Below are 15,431 nucleotides of genomic sequence, written 5' to 3'. Positions count from 1 at the left end.
GTCTCATGAGATCTGATGGTTTTAAAAATGGGCATTTCCCCTGAACAACCTGCTCCTGAATGACTACTGGGTACATAATGAAATGAAGGCAGAAATAAAGATGTTCTCTGAAACCAGTGAGAACAAAGATACAACATACCAGAATCGCTGGGACACATTTAAAGCAGTCTGTAGAGGGAAATTTATAGCACTAAATGCCCACAAGAGAAAGCAGGAAAGATCTAAAATTGACACCCTAACATCACAATTAAAAGAACTAGAGAAGCAAGAGCAAATACATTCAAAAGCTAGCAGAAGGCAAGAAATAACTAAGGTCAGAGCAGAACTGAAGGAGACAGAGACACAAAAAACCCCTCAAAAAAATCAATGAATCCAGGAGCTGGTTTTTTGAAAAGATCAACAAAATTGATAGACCGCTAGCAAGACTAATAAAGAAGAAAAGAGAGAAGAATTAAATAGATACAATAAAAAATGATAAAGGGGATATCACCACCAATCCCACAGATATACAAACTGCCATCAGAGAATACTATAAACACCTCTACATAAATAAACTAGAAAATCTAGAAGAAATGGATAAATTCCTGGACACATACACCCTCCCAAGACTAACCCAGGAAGAAGCTGAATCCCTGAAGACACCAATAACAGGCTCTGAAATTGAGGCAATAATTAATAGCCTAACAAGCAAAAAAGGTCCAGGACCAGATGGATTCACAGCCGAATTCTACCCGAGGTACAAAGAGGAGCTAGTACCATTCCTTCCGAAACTATTCCAATCAATAGAAAAAGAGGGAATCCTCCCTAACTCATTTTATGAGGCCAGCATCATCCTGATACCAAAGTCTGGCAGAGATACAACAAAAAAAGAGCATTTTAGACCAATATCCCTGATGAACATCGATGCAAAAATCCTCAATAAAAAACTGGCAAACCAAATCCAGCAGCACATCACAAAGCTTATCCACCATGATCAAGTGGGCTTCATCCCTGGGATGCAAGGCTGGTTCAACATACACAAATCAATAAACATAATCCATCATATAAACAGAACCAAAGACAAAAACCACATGATTATCTCAATAGATGCAGAAAAGGCCTTTGACAAAATTCAACAGCCCTTCATGTTACAAACTCTCAATAAATTAGGTATTGATGGGATGTATCTCAAAATAATCAGAGCTATTTATGACACACCCACAGCCAATATCATACTGAATGGGCAAAAACTGGAAGCATTCCCTTTGAAAACTGGCATAAGACAGGGATACCCTCTCTCACCACTCCTATTCAACACAGTGTTGGAACTTCTGGCCAGGGCAATCAGGCAGGAGAAAGAAATAAAGGGTATTCAATTAGGAAAAGAGGAAGTCAAATTGTCCCTGTTTGCAGACGACATGATTGTATATTTAGAAAACCCCATCATCTCAGCCCAAAACCTCCTTAAGCTGATAAGCAACTTCAGCAAAGTCTCAGGACACAAAATCAATGTGCAAAAATCACAAGCATTCCTATACACCAATAACAAACAAACAGAGAGCCAAATCATGAGTGAACTCCCATTCACAACTGCCTCAAAGAGAATAAAATACCTAGGAATCCAACTTACAAGGGATGTGAATGACCTCTTCAAGGAGAACTACAAACCACTGCTCAATGAAATAAAAGAGGACACAAACAAATGGAAGAACATTCCATGCCCATGGTTAGGAAGAATCAATATTGTGAAAATGGCCATACTGCCCAAGGTAATTTATAGATTCAATGCCATCCCCATCAAGTTACCAACGACTTTCTTCACAGAATTGGAAAAAACTACTTTAAAGTTCATATGGAACCAAAAAAGAGCTTGCATTGCCAAGACAATCCTAAGACAGAAGAACAAAGCTGGAGGCATCACAGTACCTGACTTCAAACTATACTACGAGGCTACAGTAACCACAACAGCATGGTACTGGTACCAAAACAGAGATATAGACCAACGGAACAGAACAGAGGCCTCAGAAATAATACCACACATCTACAACCATCTGATCTTTGAAAAACCTGACAGAAACAAGAAATGGGGAAAGGATTCCCTATTTAATAAATGGTGCTGGGAAAATTGGCTAGCCATACGTAGAAAGCTGAAACTGGATCCCTTCCTTACACCTTATACAAAAATTAATTCGAGATGGATTAAAGACTTAAATGTCAGACCTAAAACCATAAAAACCCTAGAAGAAAACCTAGGCAATACCATTCAGGACATAGACATGGCCAAGGACTTCATGTCTAAAACACCAAAAGCAATGGCAACAAAAGCCAAAATTGAGAAATGGGATCTAATTAAACTAAAGAGCTTCTGCACAGCAAAAGAAACTACCATCAGAGTGAACAGGCAACCTACAGAATGGGAGAAAATTTTTGTAATCTACCCCTCTGACAAAGGGCTAATATCCAGAATCTACAAAGAACTTAAACAAATTTACAAGAAAAAATCAAACAACCCCATCAAAAAGTGGGTGAAGGATATGAACAGACACTTCTCTAAAGAAGACATTTATGCAGCTAACAGACACATGAAAAAAATGTTCATCATCACTGGTCATCAGAGAAATGCAAATCAAAACCACAATGAGATACCATCTCATACCAGGTAGAATGGCGATCATTAAAAAGTCAGGAAACAACAGGTGCTGGAGGGGATATGGAGAAATAGGAACACTTTTACACTGTTTGTGGGACTGTAAACTAGTTCAACCATTGTGGAAGACAGTGTGGCGATTCCTCAAGGATCTAGAACTAGAAATACCATTTGACCCAGCCATCTCATCACTGGGTATATACCCAAAGGATTATAAATCATGCTGCTATAAAGACACATACACACGTATGTTTATTACGGCACTGTTCACAATAGCAAAGACTTGGAACCAACCCAAATGTCCATCAATGATAGACTGGATTAAGAAAATGTGGGACACAGGCGTGGTGGTGGGCGTCTGTAGTCCCAGCTACTTGGGAGGCTGAGGCGGGAGAATGGCGTGAACCGGGGAGGCGGAGCTTGCAGTGAGCCGAGATTGCGCCACTGCACTCCAGCCTGGGAGACACAGCAAGACTCCGTCTCAAAAAAAAAAAAAAAAAAAAAAAAGAAAGAAAGAAAAAAAGAAAATGTGGGACATATACACCATGGAATACTATGCAGCCATAAAAAAGATGAGTTCATGTCCTTTGTAAGGACATGGATGAAGCTGGAAACCACCATTCTGAGCAAACCATTGAAGGACAGAAAACCAAACGCCGCACGTTCTCACTCATAGGTGGGAGCTGAACAATGAGAACACTTGGACAAAGGGTGGGGAACATCACACAGTGGAGCCTGTTGTCGGGTGTGGGGAGGAGGGAGGGATAGCATTAGGAGATATACCTAATGTAAATGATGAGTTAATGGGTGCAGCACACCAACATGACACATGTATACACATGTAACAAACCTGCACGTTGTGCACATGCACCCTAGAACTTAAAGTATAATTAAAAAAAATAAATAAATAGAAAAAAATATGGGCGTTCCCCTGCACAAACTCTCTTTTTTTGCCTGCTGCCATCCATGTAAGATGTGACTTGCTCCTCCTTTCCTTCCGCCATGATTGTGAGGCCTCCCCAGCGATGTGGAACTGTGAGTTCAATTAAACCTCTTTCTTTTGTAAATTGCCCAGTCTCAGGTATGTCTTTATCAGCAGCATGAAAACAAACTAATACACACACACACACACACACACACGCAATATTGTGCATATACATAGAAATTATATATATAATACCATATATATACATGTTTTCCTACAGAAGTAATTATACTAAAATATTGCTCTAGGACTTGCTTCTTCCAGGTAACGAAATACTATGTCCATCTTTCCATGTGAATACATACAGGTCGGCTGTTTATTTTTTTTAGAGATGGGTGTCTCACTATATTGACCAGGTTGGTCTTGAACTCCTGGCCTCAAAAGATCCTCCTATCTTGGCCTCCCAAAGTTCTGGGATGACAAGCATAAGCCACTGTACCAAGCCTGCTCATTATTTTAACTGTTGTACAATATTCAAGAGTAGAGGCACATTGTAATTGATTTACCTGGTCTATTATAGACATACATTTAAGTTGTTTCCAACGTTTTCTTACTATAAACAGTACTGCAATAAAGCCCCTTGGATATATGTGCAAGAATGATGTAAGATTAACTTCTAGAAGTAGAATTGCTAGTCAAAGGGCATATACATTTTAAATTCTGATAAATACTACAAAATTGGTTGCCTAGAGGCATGTTCAATTTATACTCCCAGCAGAAAACAGTCCATGACTGTTTTACCACATTCTTATCAACCCTGGAGATTATCAATGTAATTTTGGTCAGTGGGCAAACAGCATTTCAGTCTGCAAAACACACTTTAGAAAACACTGATCAGTAATTATTTTTGTTTTTTTCTGAGCATTAGCCAGGAAACTATTTTTATTTCAAATGTTTTTAATAGTCTTTCCAAAATACTCATCACCAGAAACCTTTGTACACAATATGAATTTATTTCTTTGGCTTAAATGTGCAATCATCTGAATTAATTTTCAGCTAATTAAGGATCTGGATTGGTACTATTCCACAGGACCACAGAAGTATAAAGATATGGCTGGAATATATGATGGCTCAGAACACATCCGTGAGCTGGTGTTTGGAATGAGACCCTGACTTGTTTAGGGCTGACCTGTGAGAGGGGACAAGGATGGAAAGCGATATTACCATTTTGAAAATTTTTAAATACCAGTTTTAAAAGCAGCCTGCTTGCACATTGCATAATCATATGCAAGCCCTCCAGAGGAAGTAACTGTTTCTTATTCACTGCACAGGACAGCTCACCAGGAAAGACGGAGGACACATTAAAGTGATACTGGGAATGTGCATGGAAGAAAGAGAATAAACCATGATGGGTGCAAGGATAGTATCTTAGTGGTGAATGTGAGCAACTGAGGGAGGGATGGATCCATTCCCAGAGGAGGTACGATGAGGACATGGGAGCTCAACACTGTCCAGGGCAGGCTTCTCCTTCCTTACAGGAAGCTCTGCTCCCCATAAAGATTGTACTGGGAAGAAGATGTAGGAATCATATTCTGTATTGCCGCAGTCCTGCCTCTGCTCTGCTCTCTATCTGCTCATGCTGTCAGAGATCTAAAGACGTGATCTCTGCTGAAGCACCACAGAGATCTGAGAAGCCGTGCAGGAAAACACTGCCTGGAGTCCAAGGTGGCCAAACATCATGGTTCAGCACCATCCACTTCATCTCATACTGAAGAGTAGACACTTGGGAGTGCTCCCCCTGGATATAGGTACAGCACTATGAGGTCGGCAAAATCATCTGCTAAGTCTGAATGTTTGTGTCCCTCCAAAATTCACATGTTGAAATCCTAACCCCAAGGTGATGGTATGAGGAGGTGGGGCTTTTGGGAGGTGATGAGATCACGGGAACAGAGCCCTCATGAATGAAATAAGTGCCCTTAAAAAGATGCCTGAGAGAGACCCCTTGCCCCTTTCATCATGTGAAGACACAGCAAGAAGGTGCCACCTGTGAGGAAGCAGGCCCTCACCAGACAGACTCTGCCTTGCGTTTGGCCTTTCACCCTCTAGAACTGTGAGAAATAAAAATCCTGTTGTCTATAAGCCACCCAGTTTATGGTATTTTGTTATAGCGGCCTGAACAGACCAAGATATCATCCTTGTTTTACAGAGCCTGAAACTGAGGCTTTGCGAGGTGAAGTAACCTGCCTAAGGTCACATAGCTTGTATGGTAGGCAGCTTCTGGGATTGCCTTCTAGGATGTCTTCCTCCTGGGTCTTCTTGCCCTTCAGGATCCCCTCCCCGTGGAAGTGTGAGTTATACTTGGTGACTTGATTCCAAGAAACAGAATATCACAGAATGGTGGTATGTTGCTTCTGAGATGAAGTTACAAAAACACTGTAGCTTCAAGTTTCTGTTTGGAGTGATGAAAAGTTTTAGAAAGAGTGGTGATGGTTGTAAAACATAGTGAATATACTTAATGCCACTGAATTGCACACCTAAAAATGGTTACAACAGGCCAGGTGTGGTGGCTGACACCTGTAACCCCAGCACTTTGGGAGGCCAAGGTGGGCAGATCACTGGAGGTCAGGACTTTGAGACCAGCCTGGCCAACATGGCAAAACTCCATCTACTAAAAATACAAAAAATTAGCCAGGCGTGGTGGCACACACTTATAGTCCCAGCTACTTGGGAGGCTGAGGCAGGAGAATCTCTTGAAATCAAGAGACGGAGGTTGCAGTGAGCCAAGATCCTACCACTGCACTCCAGCCTGGGTGACACAGCAAGACTCTGTCTCAAAAAAAAAAAGAAAGGTTACAATAACAAATAATGTTGTATATATTTTATCACTCACACAAAAATCATTTTCAATGCCTCCCCCACAGTCCCAGGGAAAACAAAAACACTGTAGCTTCCATCTTGGATCTTTCTCTCAGATTCCCCTCTCTAGGGGAAGCAGCCGCCAAGTTGTGAGCAGCCCTTTGACGAGGTGGCAAGGAACTGATGTCTCTAGCCAACAACCATGACAGATTTGAGGCCGGCCAACCACCACATGCGTGAGCTTGAAAGCAGGTCCTTCCCCACCTGGCCAAGCTATGAGATGACTGCAGCCTTGGTACCCAGCAAAGCCAAACCCAGATCCTTTACCCACAGTGCTGTGAGATAATAACTTAAGCCACTAAATTTGGGATAATTTGTTATACAGCGATAGATAACTAACAGCTATTAACTAGCAAAGATGGAATTTAAACTCAATTTTGCTTGTCGCCAGAGTCTGAGGTCTTAATTCATCTATTAATTTATGAATTCACTCCAGTATGCATTTGTGCCTACATACATGATAGATGCTATCTTAGAGATAACACATAAAGTGACGGATTAACAATGCACTTTCTCTAAAAAACAGGATCCATCCTACAGAATCCCTGACTGTCATAGCATGGGACAGACTTGCTGTTCAAGCAGAAGTGGACAATTGCAGCCATATTTGCTTTCATCCACTGCCCTTTTTAACACTTGCCTGCCCTCCCCAGACCCCTCCCCTCCAAGGGTTTGCATCTCCAGTCCTTGTAGAGAAACAGCCTTTCCAGCCTGCAGCCAAGTTGAAAGCAAAGACACTTTGTGGGACATCTGGGCAGTAAGTTTGCTTACTCTCCTGGGAGAGGAAGCGGCCCTGATGATTCTGAGTTTGGCTACGGAATCAGGAGAGCCAGATATTTTGAAATGTTATATTAAACTGAGGGGCATCGATTGGTTGTGCAAGTTCTTCCTGAAGCCCCCTATACACAGGGATGGGTAATGGGTAAGAACGGGAGCTGCTCAAATGCAGAAATGCCCCTTTACAGAATGGACTCAGAGTAGGTCCACAGGGAAATCTGGAGGGCAGGAGAAACTTCCCTGAAATGCACTATATATGCTCTTGTTCTCTGTGGCCACTCCTCTTCCTAAGAGATTTTGTATCCTCGGGTAATTAGTGTGGCCCTTCTTCTAACTGTGCAGTGGGGTTGATGCATGGTCTCAGCAATTTGGGGAATATTTCTATCCATTAGTGAAGATGACTTACTTCATAAACGTATTTTGTATTCCCTCATTTGTGTACACAAACAACAAAACACATATTTTAAGTATGTGAGAGTCAAATGTTTCTTAGCTAGCTAATCACATTAATACTTCATCATGAAGAAGAAGATATTGGATTTCAATTTAAATCCAAATGTGTCTAGATTTTTAACCACTATTAAAATGTAGCAGTGTGCTGGTTCTTAAGTCATTTTGCCAGTCAGAGGTGGTGAATAAAGTTGATTTTACTTTTTATGGGTGTTCAGTTTACTCTAGACCAAGGGTTGGCAATTTTTTTTTTCCTGTGATACAAGAAATAAATATTTCAGGCTTTGCTGGCCGCACACTGTCTCTGTCCCAGCTGCTCACCTCTGCCTTGTAGCTTGAAAGCAGCCACAGACAATAGACATTATGTAAATGAGCGGGCATTTCTGTGTTTCAGCAGAACTATTTATAGAAACAGGTGGCAGGTGGAATTTGACCTTGGGGCTGCTGTTTGCCATCCTCTAGTCTGGGCCCTTTTATCCTACCTCAGTCAGTTTATTTGGGAAGTGGGATTAGTGAGGGGGATGCATAGTAGAGAAACTGCTTTTCAGCTGAGTTATAATTTGAACATATCCAAATTCACTTCTTTAATTAAGATTCTTGTAGATTAACTTAGAGTACTCTTATTTAACAATCTGAACAGCTCAGGCTTTAGATAATCACTGTTGAATTTAAAAAGTCAAATTTAGACCAGGCACAGTGGCTCACACCCATAATCCCAGCACTTTGGGAGGCCGAGATGGGCGGATCACGAGGTCAGGAGATGGAGAGCATCCTGGCTAACAGGGTGAAACCCCATCTCTACTAAAAATACAAAAAAATTAGCTGTGCATGGTGGCAGGCACCTGTAGTCCCAGCTACTCGGGAGGCTGAGGCAGAACGGCGTGAACCCGGAAGGCGGAGCTTGCAGTGAGCTGAGATCGCGCCACTGCCCTCCAGCCTGGGCGACAGAGCGAGACTCCGTCTCAAAAAAAAAAAAAAAGTCAAATTTCGTGTGGAGTGAATGAGGGGGATACAATTCTAAGGGAGAATTTCCCAGTTTTTCCAGCCTAGACTGCAATTATTCATGAGTTGTCATTCTTATCAGACTTGAACTCTTTAAAGACAGGGAAAACTTTACCTGCCGTTGTGCAGATTCTATTGACACACAGCAGGTGTCCAATAAATGTTCGCTGACAGAACACATAAGAAACAGGAGGCGAATCATTAGTTGCCATAATAAGCAATTAACATATAATGATCCTGATATATGTGAACATAAAGAGAGTGCTGGACTTTTTTCTCCACATATTAAAAAAGCAGGACCATATAAGTCCCACGGCGGCCATCTGCTACTGCTTTCCAATGTGGGCTCCCCAAGGCACCACTTCCTTGAGTAAGCTCACTGTGGCTGACCTAATCCTCAGAGGGTGAGCAATGCCAACTCAGGCTGGCTAAGAAGGCTCAGTATTGTGGTTACTTCTTTTCTTTTCTCTTCTCTTCTCCTTCTCCTTTCCTCTTCTTCTTCTTCTTGTTCTTCTTCTTCTTCATCTTTCTTCCTCTTCCTCTTCCTCTTCCTCTTCTCCTCCTCCTCCTCCTCCTCCTCCTCGTCGTCGTCGTCGTCGTCGTCGTCGTCGTCGTCGTCGTCGTCTTCTTCTTCTTCTTCTTCTTCTTCTTCTTCTTCTTCTTCTTCTTCTTCTTCTTCTTCTTCTTCTTCTTCTTCTTCTTTCTTCCTTCTTCTTCCTTCTTTCTTCTTCTTCTTTTTTAAGCAGAGGACATTCAGGAGTAAGTATCTCCTTCTAGGAACTGTCCCTACATCATACAACTCCTCCCCTCCGACCCTTTGACGATTTTCCTAGGCAAGTCTATGTAGAAAGCCCTCTCCAGCCAAGTGCCCCAAAGAGCATTTGACTCCTGTGCTTCTTGCGTTAGTCTTTTTGTGTTTGTTCCCTAAATAAGTCAACCACATTGAGAGATTATTTGTTAAGTGCCTGGAATCCCCCAGACATTTAACAAACACCGTGGGGCTTTTGAGGTGAGGTAGACTCTGATCTGTATAGCAACTCAGGAATGAGGTGCAATGAGCCGTGCACTGAGGAGGACTGTGTGTTTCCAGGGACAGCCCTGTCCCTACCACCTCCTTCCTTGTGCTGCCCCCTCATCCCTTCTCCCTCCACTTCTCTGAGTTGGTCAAACCTTTCAGGGAAGGCAAAGCTTCCTATACATAGAGGGGGCAAAAAACCTCAAGTGCAAACACCCTTGGAAGGAGCAAGAAGTGGACAAATGAAGTGAATTTAAATGGAGGTAAAAGTGAGATATCAGAGCCTTCACTGACGTGACTGAGAGGCAGGACAGAGTGAAAAGGCAGTGACACAAAGACATGATGAAGGACGGGGGTTCCGAAAAGCAGGGCGGATGGGTGGAAACACAAGCGGCTCATTCACAGTGCGGCCTGAGGCCAGCTCCGGCAGGTGGGGCTCCTGAATCAAACAGCATCTTGCTGGCCTCCAGCATCCTGTTTTAAGAAAGTAGGAATCCATGTTGCGAATAGACTAGATTCCCTCATTAGAGAAATCTAGGAATCTTCCACAAAGCAACAACCATCTAGAATTCCCTAATTATCCCAACAGGACAGATTAATTAGGTCACTTTAGAGAATCAAACAAATAAAATATACAGAAGCTGAAAGCACAGTGCAGAAATGGTTATATTTAGGCCATGGGTCCTAGGGCACTGCCAGATAATAAAGATTTTGGACTCTGCGAGCCACAGGGTCTCTATCGCAATGATCAGATAGGGCATTATAGTATGAAAGCAGCCACAGACAGTCTATATATAAATGAGTGTGTCTAAATTCCAATACAATTTTATAACAAAAAGACTGTGGGCTGTGTTTGGTCCATAGGCCATAGTTTGCTGAACTCTGGCTTACGTCACATTAAAGGGAAGACACATCCTTCCACCACTTAGACCCTGTACCTCATAACATCTTACAAAGGATCTGGTTCTAAAGTCAACAAAACAATAGTCAGAATTATCTTAGAATCTAGAATTGCCTGTGGGAACAGCCACCTACTGAGGGGAGAGTATATCACATCTCCCACACCAAGTTCCTCCCAAGTAATTCATGCAGTGACAGCAGATGAGCTCATGCCACTTAAATTATCTCTCATGCCAATAACTTCTCATAACTTAAATGCAAGTGCTATAGGAAGTCAGCGTTCACAACAAGTTAGAATAACACATACACTCTTTCTAGAAGAAAGATAAAATCTCTTGGACTGTTGGCATTGTTTTAGATTACTTTCATTGCAATATTGCTTCAATGTATACAAAACTAACACAACTAGATGCAAAGTGCTTTTGCTTACAACTCTTCTATAATTCTGACACTAGCATAAGTGTAAAAGCTAAATATGAAGCCAGTAACAATTGACTGCATTAAAATGACACAGTGGATAATGGCATTTCACTCCAATTACATCATTGTTTATAATGTAAAAACAAAATGTCACTAATTACCACAGCCCCAAACTACTGCAAAACATCACCATTCCATCACTGGGCCTTCACTTAGTGTACACACATCATTTACAAATCAATTCCCTTCTCCCCTTCAGTGACCAGGAAAGTGTCATACTCACTCACAGAAATGATGAAAAACCCTGAAATTGTACATTTGCTGTTTTGAAAGGGAACTCAAAGTCCCCTGAGAATGCATTTGGGCACCCCAGTCGGAGAACCATTACTGATAAACACTGGATTGCTTAAACCTTGTTACGTTTCTGAAGTAATTTCTGTCCTATAAACCTCTACATTATTTACTGTTTTTGCCACTAAGGTGACATCTGTCAGCTAGTACCACTTTCCACTCTCTGCCTCTCTCTTTTCTTTTATAGGCTTTGAATATACTTTGTTCTTATCTACCACACTTCAGACTAGAGACCAAAGCAGGTGGACTCTGCCCTGGAGGCAAATGTTCTAACCTGGGTTACAACTATATGACTCGAAGGATCCACTTATCTTCTCTGAGCCTGTTTTTCCACCTGCAAATTAGGAAGCTGAACTTTAAGGTCTTTTCCATCTCTTCTCTTCTCTAGTTCTGTGAACCAAAAAAGAGGGAGCTACCCCAAAGCGTTCTTACTCAGGTATGTGCAGAGACAAATACAGTGTCTTACTCTAATAGAAACCCCATGAATCTGATGAATCTGTTTCTTTAAAAACAAACATCAAAGCAACAGAATAGTACAACTAAAATCGACCCCAGGTATTATTTAGTCTATTGTCCTTATTTAGTAAATTAATTTATTTCAATGTCTGCTTATGGCCTGGGCCTTAAGCAAGATGTTGGAGATTTGTTAATTTTTTATATTTAGACAAGGTTTTGCTTTGTCGCCCAGGCTGGAGTGCAGTGGCGTAATTTTGGCTCACTGCAGCTTCCACTTCCGAGGCTCAAGTGAGCCTCCCACCTCAGCCTCCTGAGTAGCTGGGAGTACAGGTACACAGCATCACACTCAGCTAATTTTCTGTGGAGATGAGGTTTCGCCATGTTGCCCAGGCTGGTCTCAAACTCCTGAGCTCAAGGGATCCACCCACCTCAGCCTCTCAAAATCCTGGGATTACAGGTGTGAGCCACTGAGCCCAGCCAAGATGTTGGAGATTAATAACAAACACAACAAGTACTTATTCTTTTGGAGACTAAATTACACTGAAGAGGATTGAGATAAGTCAGGAAGTGATTAAAATATAATAACAAAAAGTATATAATAACGAAAAATATAAAATATTATATATATTAGCAAAAGTTGCTATAGCTACTTTAAGAGCATTGGTTAGCATCTAACCTGGACCTGGAGGATCAAGAAAGTCTTCTAGGAGAACATCATTCCCCAGTGATTCCCTGAAGGGCCTCAGAGCTATCAAGACAGCAGAGGATTCTTGTGGGTGTGACCCACAGGGGACCACATGCCTTGAGTTTAGGGAGACACCAGCTGACCTCCAGCTGAAAACTGCCAAATAGAAATTTGGGCCCCGAGATGCTATGTCTTCTGATTTTTCAAGAGAAGCAGAATATTTGGATTTTTAAATAATTACTGATTCCTAAATTTTGTCACAATTTTAATTTTTAAAAATACTATTAAATAAAGTCCTCATTCAACCCATACATTGTCCCCTGGGTCTCTGGTACTCCCTACCCACTGTAGCCCTAGACCTTCCCTTCTTCGTTTGCCAAGTGTTCTTGTGTGTCCCTTGCAGGACGGTGGAAACATGAACCCAGGACTTCTGTTCGAGGCAGACATTTATAATTAAGTGTGAGCTAGGCACTCTGGCATGGGTATTTGATCTTAACTAGAAAACATATGGCCGGGTGTGGTGGCTCATGCCTGTAATTCCAGCACTTTGAGAGGCTGAGGCAGGCAGATCACTTTATGTCAGGAATTTGAGGCCAGCCTGGCCAACATAGTAAAACCCCGTCTCTACTAAAAATACAAAAAGCAGCCAGGCATGGTGGCGGGCACCTGTAATCGCAGCTACTCAGGAGACTGAGGCAGGAGAATGGCTTGAACCCAGGAGGCAGAGGTAGAAGTGAGCCAAGATTGCGCCACTGCACTCCAGCCTGGGCAACAGAGCAAGACTCTGTCTCAAAAGAAACAAAAAGAAAAAGAAAAGAAAATATTTGGATTTTGGGGGCTAAGGGGCATTCTGAACATTTCTTCTACTTAAACAACCTTTTCTTTCATTCTCATTGGTCCAACAAGAGGTCAGAATGTCCCTTAAGAATTAAAGCTCTCTGGGGAACTTACAGATCTCAAAAATATTTGCCCAACTCAGCTTTGGGTTTCCCATCAACACTTAGCAAGAAGCGGCTACATCAGCCTTGGGAAATGCTCATTTCATAGTAGAACAGGCAGTTTTCAGGAGAACAGAAGCCCAGATGGGAGAAGCAGAATACAAATCGTAATTCCAAAGTGGAAAATTCAACTTTGATGTGCACTTGACAGATGCAAGAGAAACGAATCCCAAGTATTTGAAGAGGAAAGTTGCCATGGCATTTTTGCAAAACACCACTAGAGAGAAGGAAAATTCTGTGGTACACATACTTTCCCTTTTCTCTGCTTTTTCTTCATTAGGCAAGAACTTCAGAAGAGCTCTGGCAGAGAAAATCAGATGTTAAAGAGACCCCTTCAGAGTCGGGTTCCCAGCAGCCACAGGGGGCATGTCACGTGATGGCCGTGATTCTAGGTCCCTGCTCTATGCACCACAGCAACTGTGGGGAGGCTCAGCTCCGCTCCTCCCACCCGATGGGGGACAGGCAGTAGCATTCTCAGCCTCTGCCTAATTACCAGCTAAGTAATTAGTGAGAAGGGGTGCTCCCAGGTTCCTGCTGTTTCTTAATAATTAATCCATAAACTGGTTAATCTGACAGCCTCTCCTCTCCATCTCCCAGCACTAACCCACAGTGGGCTCTATCCCCCAGTCACACAAGATAGAACCCACAAAAGCGGTCTTCAATCTTCCTCTCAACCTACCTTCCCACAATCACGTACCAGAGGCTGGCTGTCCACCTTCTCCGTGTCTCTCGCATCTCTCCTTTCGAATTCTTGCTGCTTCTCCTTTGGTTCAGTCCCCACCTCCCCCATTTCATGGCTCAACTACTAAAATGGCCTCCCTATCACCTCTCTTTCCTCCAACTCATCTTCCCTTCTGTTCTCCAAACTATTTACATGGAACAGGTTACATATGTCACTTTCCTGCTGAAAAACTTTACCTAAATCCCCATTGCCTATAAATTTAAGTTCAAAATCTTGTGCGTGGTACTGACTCTTCTGCGATCTGTACCCACTGCCCGGCCTTGGAGAACAATATTAATTTTTTTAATTTTTTATTTTTATTTTTTTATTTTTTTTGAGACGGAGTCTCTCTTTGTCACCCAGGCTGGAGTGCAGTGGCGCGACCTCAGCTCACTGCAAGCTCCGCCTCCCAGGTTTACGCCATTCTCCTGCCTCAGCCTCCCGAGTAGCTGGGACTACAGGCGCCCACCACCTCACCCGGCTAGTTTTTTGTATTTTTTTTAGTAGAGACGGGGTTTCACCGTGTTAGCCAGGATGGTCTCGATCTCCTGACCTCGTGATCCGCCCGTCTCGGCCTCCCAAAGTGCTGGGATTACAGGCTTGAGCCACCGCGCCCAGCCTAATACTAATTCTTAAGCAAACACATGAACACTGGCAAACACAAAGGGCTCAGCCCTGGTGTTTCCGTGGGCACACAGGGAGAGGCCACCTTTCTGGAACTCTACACAGCACTGTCAAATAGCTAACAACAGGGTAACCTGATCGCTTACTGCTCAGCAAGTCGCTTATAAAAAGTTCTCCTAGTGACTTCCCCAACCCACTCACCATCTCACCTGCTGCTTTGAGCGCTGTGACTTGCTTTCTACCTCTTCAACTCTTCATTCAAACGACTTATTTTTCTCCTACCTTCCTGGCTATTCCTTCCACATCTCCTCTGCTAATTCCTCTTTTCTTCTCTCCACTCTGAGGACCCAGCAGCCTCTGGCCCTGGGCCCTCTTTTTTCTCTCTCCACTCTCATCCTTGGAGACCTCATCTGGTCTTATGGCTTTAAAGACCTTCTAGACTCTGATACTTTGAAATGTATATAAACAGCCCTGGCCTCTGCCTAAGCCCCGGATTTGAATATCCAACTATTTACTTGGTATTATCACTAAGAGGCAGCTCAAACTCAATACTCAAGGACTCAAG

The 15,431-nt window shown here is 42.6% G+C and overlaps 1 protein-coding gene across 13 annotated transcripts in view; it reads right to left on the bottom strand.

Annotated features, from left to right (window-relative positions):
• Nucleotides 1-15,431, bottom strand: part of RGS6 (regulator of G protein signaling 6) — a 633,391-nt gene that overhangs the window by 353,710 nt on the left and 264,250 nt on the right.

The sequence above is a fragment of the Macaca mulatta genome, chromosome 7, assembly GCF_049350105.2.
Source record: "Macaca mulatta isolate MMU2019108-1 chromosome 7, T2T-MMU8v2.0, whole genome shotgun sequence".
NCBI lineage: Eukaryota > Metazoa > Chordata > Mammalia > Primates > Cercopithecidae > Macaca > Macaca mulatta.
This window is presented reverse-complemented; position numbering and strand designations above follow the sequence as displayed.